Source organism: Miniopterus natalensis, chromosome 8 (assembly GCF_054644295.1).
Source record: "Miniopterus natalensis isolate mMinNat1 chromosome 8, mMinNat1.hap1, whole genome shotgun sequence".
NCBI lineage: Eukaryota > Metazoa > Chordata > Mammalia > Chiroptera > Miniopteridae > Miniopterus > Miniopterus natalensis.
The window spans coordinates 6,511,108-6,521,850 of record NC_142088.1 but is presented as its reverse complement, the minus strand read 5'-3'; positions in this window follow the sequence as shown (position 1 = coordinate 6,521,850).

The following is a 10,743-nucleotide window of genomic DNA, read 5'->3' as shown; positions in this document are numbered from 1 at the left end:
TCTGCAAATATTGCCAATGAGACGTCTCGGTAGGGGGTGGGCGCAGGAAAGGGCAAAATCACCCCACCCGAGACCCACGAGCCTGAATTCGGCCTTGTCACTCTGCTTTACGAACGGTCTCGGGGAGTTATTTCAGAAACTTTCAAAACTTGGAAACCTTAGCAGGTACGTTTCCACGGCCTCTGTGTTCTCCTTGGTGTTTTGCCAAGGCGTGTGCCAGTCTCTCCCTGCGGACCGCGGCCGCTCCAGGAGTGGACTTGGATGATCTCTCAGCGTCCTGGCTAATGGCAGCGGGATCAATGTGCCGATGCCCAAAACATGCTGAGAAAACAAAGGGGGCCGGGCAGAGTCTCCCGAAGAGAGATGGTTGTTTAGCAGCCTGGGCCAATCACAACATTGTGGGGTATGTTTTTCATAAGGTAGAAAAGGTCAGAGATTTAAGGCAAAGCAAAAATATCAGCCTTTTTATAGTATCCCGGTACACACTTGCATAGAGATGGAGCTCAGACACAGTCACTAACGGAGAAATCTTAAAATTTGTTCCCAGGTGGCTTCAAAATCACAGCCAAGCCTATATATTGAGTTTGGCAGTAAAATACCTTCTTTCCTTTTTCAGAAAAATTTCACACTAGGCTTCCTAGATTCTGCTGCATTATGAAATGCAGAAATTGAGACTTGGAGGCAAAAAGAAAGCTATCCCCCCCCCCTTCCTTTCGTCTCCCCTGCCTTCCTTTTTTTTCTTCTCATTAATGTTCACACGTATAAGAAAAGTTGATTCAACACATCTGGATTGTGAAATCAGGCACAAGGCATGGATGTGTCAGTACAAGCATTGCGTACTGTTAATAGTTGCACATTTGAAATCAAGCAGCTGCCTAGAAAGCTCTGTAAGGAAGGGAGTGTGGATTTTACCAGCTTCTCGGTAGCTGGCAGAACCAAGGACCGGTCTTTAGCTGTAAAAGGTAAAACTAGTCCGTGAACTGCTTCCTAGTGGGAGCCTGGCCCACTGGCTGCACCATGTAGCTTTATATGTCTGAGAACATCTTCTGCTACGAGAGGGAAGGTGGGGTCCCACCCGTGACTGGCTACCTGATAAGAACGTCCCTTTATTGAAAGATGCCCTTATTAATGCTTTCTAAGCCTTGAGGCTTAGAATGATAATAAAAATTATCATTACAAGTCTGGCCTTCAAGCATCCTACACTATAAACCAACTAAATTCTCTGTTCTTCGCCAGGCCTTAGCCCAAGCTGTTTCTCTACTTGGGATGTTCTTTCTCCCCAGGGCATGTGCTCTCCAGATCTTGCCCATCTGAACCGGCCCCTCCTCCAAGAAGTCTGAGGAAATCGTGTCTACCTTTGAACCGCCTTGGCGCATGAATTTACAGCTCTTCTGACGCTTCACCGTCTCGTTTTGAGGTCACGTATGTTTCATTTTCTACTACATAGAAAGCTCCTGGAGGGAAGGATCTGCTTCTTGTTCCTATTTTCTTTCCCCTACCGCATGGCTTAGGACTTTGTACACTGCGTTCGGCAGATAATGTCTTAAACCACCCTTTAGATACCATGTCTGTGTCTGATATTTGTTCTACCCTGAGTCAGTGGACCTGGAGGGCGAGATAAGGCCGTCAGCTCCTCTCCAACCCCATCAGGTGAAGAAAGGCAAGGGCCAGTTTTCACACAACCCCCTGGACTGCTGCTGCAATCGGTCCCTTTGCAAATGTGTCAGCATTTTTGCTCCCATTCTTTCTACATATCTGTGGTGAGCACACCCAGCCGGTAAGTGCCGGCTGCTTCTTGAAAGGGCATGTTACTAAAGACACTGTCATTCTTTTTCGATCTCTGTTGTATAAATCACCAACCTGTCCTTTCATATTTAGAAATGTAGGAACAATTACATCACCCAGTCGAACTCCTTTGGAGGGGAGCGCTGCTGGAGAGATGTTGCAATGAGACCCCGTCTGACCTTTCGGAAAGACAAGAATCCTGCAGAAGCGAATTCTCACAAATAAGGAAGATCACAATTTGCAGTTCCCAAAAATCTGTTGGCTCGTTACTTTCTACAAACCCACGTTTGGATTAAAGGAACTATTTGAGCTGAGTATTTCCTCCCACAGAATGAGAGTTAGACTTCCTTACCGTGGCCTGGCCCTTGGTCTGTGGCCTTCCTTCTTCTGAACTGAACTCTAGGGAAACAGTCGTGTTTTCTGCTAATCTGTGGCCATTGCCTCTTTGGCAGTATTTGAGATTTATATAATGTTTGTTTTGTCTTCAGGATATTGTGCCATTGGTTGGGTCTCAGGTGGCATTGGGGAAAAGGTAATGGTGTTCTAGGGACAGCCTATGGAAGGACAGCTAGTTTGGAGGCCTGGCCCCCGCCACTATTGGCAATTTAGTTTGGGGCAAACCAATTAACCCCTCTGCCTTGCAGTCTCCTATTGAGAAATAGAGGTTACGACAGTACTTTCCAGAATTGTTGTGAGAGTTGGAGATAATGTATGTGAAAACGCATTTGAAATTGTAGGATGCCATACAAATGCCAATTCTTCCTGTGTCACCGGACTCTCTGGCATCCAGGCCACACACTCACTCAAGTCAATCACGCTTGGCGTTTGTGAGCGCCTTCTCCTTGTGAGGGACAGGAGGTGGGAAGCTGAGTGGGAGGTGCTCACCTTCCCCTCAGAGAGCATTTAACCCAGAAGTGAAGCCAAGGACGCGATGAGTTTAATCACGCTTTCCTTGTGATTCTGGAACAGCAGCTTATCTTCTGTGTGTTGGCTTTCTCATCTGTACACTGGAAGTAGAAATACCTATGTTTCAAAACCAAGTAAGACAATGCACATGAAGTCTTGAGCCCAGTGCCTGACATATCTGATTGCTCAGTAAATGGCACCTTTCCAGGGGTAAGGGGAAGTGCCAACCTCATATTACAAGGGTTTAAATTAATACACGGGAACCACTAGATCTGGTTGGGAAAATCTTGACCTTGTTGAACATTAAAATATGGCCTGAGGGTTAAAGGGTAAATAGATTTTTGCATTTGAACATAGTGGTGGCAATGGCTTGTGTGCACCACCCACTATTCAAAGCCCTTTACATGTATTATCTCATTTAATACTCACCCAAAAGTGATTAGTGTTGTCTTCCCCATTGGGTAGATGAGAAGAGTGGAGCACAGAGAGTTGAGGTGACTCATCCAAAGAACCGCAGATGGTTGGGAACTGAGCAGGGACTAGACACACAGGCAGTCTGGTTCCTGAGCCACAGCACAGGCTGGGGCCGGGGGCAGGGTGTGGGATGGGGGAGGGATGGGAAACATTATAGGAGCAGAGAAGATGAATGTCGTCACACAGAGTGGCCTGCCACTGAGTCCAGTCCATACCTGTTGACCGTGGATGCAGGAGGAAGGAGGGTTCTGGATTTTGCAAATAGGCCTGATTTAAACATGTGACCTGGGTTTTTTAGGAGGCTCTCTAGTCTGGGAATCCAAGGTTATCACTTTCTCTGTCCACAGAATGCTTCTGACCTTTTACTCTCAACAGAGAGTCATCTGCAGAGCTTTCATTTAGTGTCACCTCTCATGAGGCCCTAGCAATGATGTGGACTTTTTAGAAAAGTGAGAATAAGCTTGCACAGAATGTTGTGGTGTGCGTGTTCAGTCACATTGGCATCCAGACAGGGAAAAGCACCTCTGTGAAGTCCATGGAAGGGAACATTAGACACCCTTCAGTCTTTAGAACACAGATGACCACAGAAATGCTCATTTCCTTAAGAAGCATAAAGACTCAGGTACATTTACTTTGAAATGTCATTTTACATGGTACTTCCTCTCTTCTTCAAATTCCGAGTCTTATGGACACAAGTTCGTTGGGCCTCAAGCGTCAGACTTTCTTTTCAATGGAATCATGACATCTGCATACAGCTCAGAAGTGTCAGCATTCAGATTCAGGGTTGCTTCCTCTGCACCAGTGAATGGGAGTAGGGGATGGTTTTTCTTTCTTTTTTAAAAATATATATATATTAATTGATTTCAGAGAGAGGAAGGGAGAGGGCGAGAGAGACAGAAACATCAATGGTGAGAGAATCATTGATCGGCTGCCTCCTGCACGCCCCCCTGCTGGGGATGGAGCCCGCAGCCCTGGCGTGTGCCCTGCCCGGGAATTGAACCAGGATCCCCTGGATCGTAGGCCGATCCTCAATCGCTGAGCCACGCCAGCTGGGCGGGGGGACAGTTTTCCAGTGGTAATGCATTACCCTGCCTTAGTGTTACCCTTGGGCCTCTCACTTCATTACCAGTCCAGGGAGCATGCCTCACTTGGGCATGTTGGCTCCTAATCACATGAACTCACCTCTGCATGCAAAGTCAGAGCCCCTGCAAGGTAGTTAGCATAAGTTATTCCATCTTTCAACCACAAAAACATCTTTCTTTGAGCAAAATATTTATGGCTTTTAAGTACCTTCCTTGTACATACATTTTTGCCTCTTACCCAATGAAGGAAAACCTAGCGATCTATTAGAGTAATCTAAGCAATTGTTTGTTTTTTGGCAGAAAACTGCTGCGACTTTTTCGGTTAAAAAAAAAAATTACTGAAAAAATTACCTGCTGGCAGTTTTGTAAGTGAATGCTATCATCTATGCAGCCTTCCCCACAATGTTGAGCTCCCCCCTCCCTTTTCTTTACTTTAGAAATCCTTTAGAGGGGATGCTTTTCCTACGAATCAGTAGTCATTCCAGAACAAAGGCTTTGTTCATTCATTGGCTTATTCATCCAACACTAACTGAGCACCTCCCATGTGCCCGGCACTATTCAAGACACTCAGAACACGTCAGTGGAAAAGCAGCAGAAGAGTCTTGCCCTCCTGGAGATTACATTCTTATGGGCGGTAGATAGGTAATAAACAAACATAAGATGTGAGAGAATGATATAGTACCTGGGCAGTTCGTAAGTGCTCCAGAAAAAATAGAAAGGAGAGCAGGTTAAAGGGTTTGGAGAGCTGGGAGTGAAGGAGTGGGTGGCAGGAGGGCCATCGGGACAGGCTCTGTTGAGAAAGTGAGACGGAAAGAAGTGAGGGAGTTCGTCAAGCGACTACCTGGCTTATGCAGGGCCAGCAGCTGGAGTCCAGGCCCCAGGCAGGAGCTGGTGTCTTCTCGACATGACAAGCAGGTCAGAGCGGCTGGAGCAGACAGAGGGACAGCCTTGCTGAAGAGGACAGGGGTGGGCGCAGGCACGGCGGGATTCTGAGCAGCCGTGCAACACCACCTCACTTAATGTTTAAAAGGACCCCTTTATGTATTTATTTTGAATTACCACAGTTTTATTTTTATTATTTTTAAAAATTTATCTTTATCGTGGAAAGTATTACAGATGTCCCCGTTTTTCCTCCCCATTGATCCCCTCCACCCCGCATCCACCCGCCCCCCCCCCCCAGGCCTTCCACATACTATTGTAAAAGGATCCCTTTAATATGAGGTTGAGAATGGGCAGAAATAGAGAGGCTGAGTGTGGAAGCTGGGAGACCATGTGATTTCTACAGGTCACATCAGAAAATATTAAAACTTCCTTGGTTTACATTGTTTTAAACCAGACTTAGACTCAGAAAGCAAAACAAAACACGACCTAGCCCCCTGCTCAGTCTCTTTTGCACTCCATCTCTTAACACCCTCCCCAACAAGGCTGCACCAGTCCTAGCATGTGCCTTCTTCCACTTTGGAGAGCACGAAATATAAGCTAAGTAGGTACTTCCCTTTGGGGGCAGTGCAGGTATGTGACAGAAGACAATTCATCAAGTCAAGGGCACCACAGCAAACACAAGGCTGGAACATTCCAGAAGTAGTTCTGGAATGCTTGCTTCTACGCCAGCGAAGAACAGAGTCAAGAAAGGGGCACGCACTGGGCTCTACCCTCAATGTGTCTGATGGAGGAAGTGGATACATAGAGCTTCTATTCTTTAATATTTAGTGACGTAGTAAAATACTAGACCCTATCTTACGCTGTCATTGTCTTCGAACTTCATGATACAATATAGACTTGTGTCAGTCTACTTGTTTTCCTCAAAAATCTAACTTTAGAGATTTAGTCGAGAGAGAGAGAGAGAGGGAGAGAGAGGGAAATCCCTGCTACAAAGGAGGGCGTTGGAAATCAAGACACAAACAAGAATTACGGGCAATGATAAGACTGAACTTGAAATTTCTAAAGAGCTGTCTTCAGCCCAGCCGGCATGGCTCAGTGGTTGAGCACTGACCTAGGATCCAGGAGATCAAGGTTCAATTCCCGGTCAGGGCACATGCCCAGGTTATGGACTCGATCCCCCATAGGGGGCGTGCAGGAGGCAGCCGATCAATGACTCTCTCATCATTGGTGTTTTTCTCTCTCCCTTCCTCTCTCTGAAATCAATGAAGACATATAATAAAATAAAAGTAAAAATAAAGAGCTGTCTTCATAGTCTATATAAACATAAGTTAGTTATGAGCAAGAGTACTGAGGGTTCTCAATTATTTCACGTGCCTGAGAATGTAGGAGAACAGCTATTAGAAGAAATCCTAGGAGAGATTACTGCCCTAGAAAGGGAGGGCTCTAGGCCTCTGCTGAACCACCTAAGGCCGGGAGGATGTTTAAATGAGACCACAGGAAAATATCTAAGTCACAAGAGACTCTACCAATGTTGGCAGGCCATCGAGCTATAGGATGGCAAATAAGTAGCAGACCTCATCGCCAACTGGGAGTAACTTCTGGGGTGCTGAGCTGCTAAGCATGCTGGGGCCACACCTGGTGTTGGTTTAGAAATAGCACAGCGCAGATGAGTGGTGTCTACCCCAGGCCGAGGAAGCAGGAGTGGTGCACACAGACCACGTATTTAACATTCCTGACCAGCGGGTCCTCTTGGCTCCGTATCTGCCTACATTCAAGTCATCTTGGAAAGATGAGATGCTATTCTATTTTTAAGGGGCCTGAAGAAGACACGTAAACCTCTTTCAGAAATGCAAGCATTGCTATTTAAAATAAATTCTCCTTGCGTGATCAAAGACCTCGTTGCTTTCAAGTCAAGCTCTCTTCTTTTGAGTTGGCCATGGGGGAGCATGGAGGAGCGCCGTGTCCTGGGAATCCTCTGTGGTGTCCCGGCCACCACCTGTGTCTAAGGAGCTGACTGCCCCCTTCCTCTGATATTGGCTCCATTCATCCGGGGCTTCCCTTTTCTCAATCTCCTTCCCCACCTCTGTCACCTGTGCTGGCAAACTGGGGTCTTTGGACTGGGACAGAGGGAGCCCAGGGAGATGGTGGGTTGTAGAGAATCTAGGCTCTTGTCCTGGCTCTGCCACCAGATCCCTCAGAGACCTTTTTCGCTTTACTTTTTTGGAACCTAATTTCCCTCCATGGCTCAACAAGAGGAAGTGAGCCTGAGTACGAGGACTGGCCTGAGAGTACATTTTATATGCTCAGTGCATAGTTGAGGGAAGAGGGAAGGTTGGCACCTTTTATCAGATTCTCAAAAGGGGCTGTAACCCCCACGCTGCCGAGAGTCACTGCCTGGGCAATTTCCAATATTCTTTCAATTTGAAACTTTGTATGTGAAGATCCCTCTCAGGATAATGGTTACCTATGTATCATGCTCACCCCTGGGAGATGTGGCAAAGCATTCTCAGATGGTAACTTCCAGTTCTCACAGAGAGTGGACTCTTGTTACTATGAATGAAACCAGATTTTAGATGACTAAAGCACAACCAAAAATGCGTAAGAAAGGGGAAGCAGGGTTCTTAAAATTACTCGGAAAGCCCACAAGTTATGAAAAAGGAAACACTGTTCTAGAGATTTTCTGGTCTTTTATTTCATTATTTATTTATTTAAAAATATTTTTTTAAAATTAATTTGAGAGAGAGAGGAAGGAAGAGGGAGAGAAAGAGAGAAACATTGATCGGCTGCCTCCCACCCCCACCCCGACTGTGGATCGAGTTCACAGCCTGGGCATGTGCGACCAGTGACCCTTTAGTGCCCGGAATGACACTCAACGCACTGAGCCACACTGGCCGAGGCAGATCGCCTTGTCCTTTAATGGCTTTAAATCAGAGGCAGTAACTCCAGTCCTGTGGTCCCTGGGGGAGGCAGCAGCAGGCGCAGGCCCTGTCCTCCTGTGGGCCACGGCCCCCCGCTGCCATCGAGGTCCGCACGCTGGGCTGCTGTAGTGAGAACAGTTCAGCTACGTTCACCGAAAGCGGTGGTTGTCCACATTACATGCTTTTCGTATATGAAATCGCTTAATCCTTATAGCAACCTTGTGAAGATGGTGATATTATCACCCCCATTTCATTGCATTTTATTTTTAAAATATGTTTTTATTGATTTTAGAGAGAGACGAAGGGAGAGGAGGGGGAGAGTGAGAGAAACATCAATGTGAGAGAGAAACAGCGATCTGCTGCCTCCTGTATGCACCCAACCAGCCATCAAGCCCACAACCTGGGCATGTGCCCTGACTGGGAATCACACTGACGACCTTTTGGCGTACAGGATGCCACTCAACCAAGTGAGACACACCGACCAGGGCAATTATCTTTGTTTTACAGGTGAGAAAACAGGGGCCCAGAAGGTTAAGTTACTTGCCCAAGCTCCCAGGGGAGATCCAGGACTGGAGTCTGGACAGTCTGACTCAGAAACCGTGCTCATAACTGCCCCGCTGCGCCGTCTCTCCTGCAGGTCCATGTAGGAGATACAGGCCCGGTGAAGGAAACTTGTCACCACTCCCTAAGCGCACACAGACACACTGCTCCCCCTGCTCCTCCAAACAAAACATCACCACGTGAACACGCAGCTTCTACGGTTAGATGTGTCTGGAGCATTTCATCTGCAGAATCTATTGACCTGCACACTGTCAGATATCTGCTGAGGACAAATAAAAACCTATAGGAACTGCGTAAAACAGAGTTGTTCATGTGCATTCTCTCTGCCTTGCAGACCACTCAGACCACAAGTGATTTCAGCCAATCAGAGTGCGGCGTCTCGTCAACGGGTAGCCAGCTAGATACCCGGAGGGGTTTGCTTCCAGCAGCTTCCAGCAAACCACAGCTAAATTGCAATTGTGGTTGACTTGGTCCCTTACAAGCAGCACACAGAGCGAAGAGAACAGAATGTAGTTGGCATATTTGCAATACTAAGGACAATGATCGAAGTGCCTACCCATAGGCCAGGTGCTGTGCTGAGAACATTCTCTCACTGCATCGTCACCATGACCTTGAGAATCATGAATGGCCTCAGGGCCTGAATGGTGACAATAATAGATCAGTGGGTCACCCCTGCGGTGAAGACTGCTCTGGGCTTCTCCTGTAACCTTGTCCCACGGGCTGCCCCGCCTGTGGAGTGGACTTCACTCTCTGGTTCTATGCACATTCAGGGAGGACAACTCTCTATGGCAAAAATGACCTCAATGGGCCTTGAAGATGGTTGCCCTGCCAGAGCAGGGTGTGTGGCACTTTGTGGGCACTTCCTTTACCTGAACAACTTCCTGAGTGAAAAGTGTTCCTTCCAGTGCACAGCCTGAAGCTCTGGGGGCAGGGTGGCATCCTTGCAGAGAGAAACCTCCCGGCTACACCAGCCCCATTGTGTCCCTCTGCGTCTGTCCCCCAGAGGCCAGCTCAATACTAGGAAAATCTGCACTCCTCTGCGCTTCTCCTACCTGTCCCTACCTAGACCTACCTGTCCGCCAGGTAGAGCCAGGTTTGCTCACAAGAGCGTCAAGCTGACTGTAGAGATGAAATCGTGGGTTCAGATGTCACACTGCCGACCTTCAATCTCAGCCCCATTATGTCCCAGCCCATGACCTTGACAAGGTCCTCAACTGCGGAGCCTTAGTCTCTTCATCTGTAAAATGGGCATAGTGATAAAAACTACTGCCGAAGGCTGCCGCGAGGGTTAATGGAGTAACTGTACAGGGAGTGCTTTGCAGGGCTGGTGCTTAGTCCCAGGAAACGTTTGTCATCTTGGCTGGGCTGTCAACCCTGGAGTTCTGTGCTTTGCTTTCCTTCTCAGGGGCTGGGATGCCATGGCAACGTCACTCACTGGGCTCAAGAGATTTACTTTGTGCTCAGTTCACTCCATGTGGTGTAATGAGCCATTACCTATCTGCCAGCATTTGGTGAGAAACAGAAAAGGAAGGAGATGAGTATTTTTTAGGGACTCACTTCTTTTTTTTCTGCACACACAAAGTTGCTTTTATTAACCCAGCACAGCATGCTACAGTTATTGTACTCCATGAACACTTATTCATTACAAAGATGCCTTCCAAACCATGAAAAATAAAATTGGAATAAGAGCATGAAACAGAAGAGTAACATCACAAATGTTAAGGAACATTCCAAGTATACACACACACACACACACACAGATGTTATAGTTATCTTTTTAACAAACCAGAGAAAAAATCAGAGACAGTTTTACAGTCGCCTCATGTCAACCACAGTGGCCCTGAATGAACAGGTTTCACCTTTACACAGCATTTCACAACATCTTCGTGCCTAGGGTTTTTTTCATTTTTAAACTTTGCTACCTGCTTGCCTGTCATACGTGGACATAAACGGGGCAGCTGATTTTTCATCTTAAGAGTAATCTGACATGCAGAATTTTGGCCCTTCGGGTTTATACCTCTTCATTTAAAATGCTTTTCTGGACAATTGGCTACCAAACACATCTTGTTACAGGTGGCCTTAAAACTACACACAAGTCTACCTGGGTAACATCACAGCAAAACATGATACAAAAA